Source organism: Blennius ocellaris (genome assembly GCF_963422515.1).
Source record: "Blennius ocellaris genome assembly, chromosome: 3".
Lineage (NCBI taxonomy): Eukaryota > Metazoa > Chordata > Actinopteri > Blenniiformes > Blenniidae > Blennius > Blennius ocellaris.
Genome location: NC_137652.1, coordinates 10,713,131 through 10,715,250, shown reverse-complemented (window position 1 = coordinate 10,715,250; position 2,120 = coordinate 10,713,131).

Genomic DNA, 2,120 nt, shown 5'->3' with positions numbered 1-2,120 from the left:
AAAGGTTTTTAAAGATAAGAGCCCTTTTTTCCATGGGAAACATTTAAAAGAGGATAGCATATAAATGAAGCAAGAAAACATAATTAGAGAAATCGACTGAATGAATTAAAAAAAAAAAAAAAATCAACGATCACGCTGTTTTGGGAACCACCATGTCTCTAATGATGGCATCCTTCACATTCACTCATCCAAGTAAACAAATCGTATTCTTCCCAAACACGATTAAATGCTAAACTATGAGAGAATAGTGAAGTTCGAGCTGGCCATAGTGCCATGATGTCCTAATCTTGATAGCAGAGTAACAGGCAGAACAGTCTGCCTGTTCAATAGAACAGGTTAAGGATAAAAGTTCAGACTCATTGAAATCAGTGAGTTTTTCTCTTTTCGAGGAAAGTGATAACCAAAGAGAAGTGAACTTATAAGTGATTCGAAGCCCCCTGATGGTCACCTCTGTGATCCACAAATCCTCCGTCCACTGTGTTGAACCTGGAAAGGAGCAGCTGGAACTTGTATCTGGTATTTTTTCCCCTTCGACTCTGTGTTTCATGTGATTATTCACATTCTCACATTCCTTGAAATTTCAGTCAATCTAATATTCAGTCACTTGAGATATACTTTGTTAATCACTGTGTCTCGTTTCATCTAATAGAGTTAATCCAAACCCAACACGTGACAGAGAGAAACAATACTTAGTGTGGCCATTACGTAGTTTTGTACTTGGAGCAACAAAAGCAAACATTGAAGAGCACAATGAGGCCAGGAAAAGTCTGCTGCCAAACATCTGAGTATGTGAAACCTGATAAGCCCCGGAGAAGGAGCGCTGAACATGACCAGATCAATCAAGTCGATTGACTCCATGTGACGGAAGTGTGTCACTTTTAAAAACGTCAGTGTTGAACAGCGCTGGCAGACGTCTCGACCACATGCCAAGTCCATCCTGTCTCATTTTTATTTGTGCAATATTAATTTCTTTGATGAACATATATCCATTTTATACAGGTAATCTGTAATTCTAAACGATCATGTTGTGCATTCAGATATGTGGGCATTTACTTCAAAGTTGTCCAAAGCCCAGTGCCAAAATCTGATTTTCAAAATGGGATATTTTCCACATATGGATAACTTGTCACAAATTCTATAGCTATCGACAATAATATTAAGATGTTATTGAGGGGTCATTTACCCTGGGGTTCAGTCATAGCATCACAAGACCCTCATTGAAAAAAAAAAATATTGACGCCTTTAATCTTTTAGTCACCACTTCAATTGCAGATATTTAAAATGTGGAAGGACACTGGAGCACCAGGAGAAAACTGATGCACGGAAGTGGCGATCATGCAAACTTCACACAAAAAGTCCCAGCTTTAACAGCACAAAAAACAAAATACAAATTTTAATTGTTCTTGTGATTTGACACCAACAAAATGTAGAGCTGGACCTGAGTGGAACCTGACTCAACACCTAGAATAAATGTTGCTCACAAGATTCTCAAATTAAATTTTTTTGTTGTTTTCATAAACAAACTAAATTGTAAGCTTTTGTAAACAATTATAAATGAAGTCTTCAGTATCAGAGATTTTTGCAGACGAGTTTAAATTGTTTCCACAAACTGAGGAAAGACGTGTTACATTGAAAGTTCCACTGAGCTTCTGAAACTGGAGGAGTTGTTTGTCGAGAGAAAGCTTTGACCTCCACTCCATTCAAACTCGGGCACGATTGAGGGAGAATAAAAACTCACAGCGCTAACAAGCGCGCTCATTTATTTACAGCATGGTCGCATCCTATTTTCAGTTTTCACTCCCTCTTTAAACACTTTAAAAAAATAAAATAACTAAATGTTCCACTAAACAGTAGAAATAAGCAGAGGTAAAATCGGATTTAAAACGTGACCAGACCGTCAAGCAACTGACCAACTGCTGTTAATTGTCGGCTCCTTTTGGTTTATCCTTTGAATCACAGCTGCACTCGACGAGGTCTGCATCGTCTGCTATCATTTGCCAGGTAAAGTTCTGAGCTATTTGTTGCTTCAGTAACGTTAAAAATGTGAATGCGCTCTTCTCTAATGAGACATCTGTCTCTCACGTGGGTTATGTGAAAGTAGAGACGACACGGCTACAAAA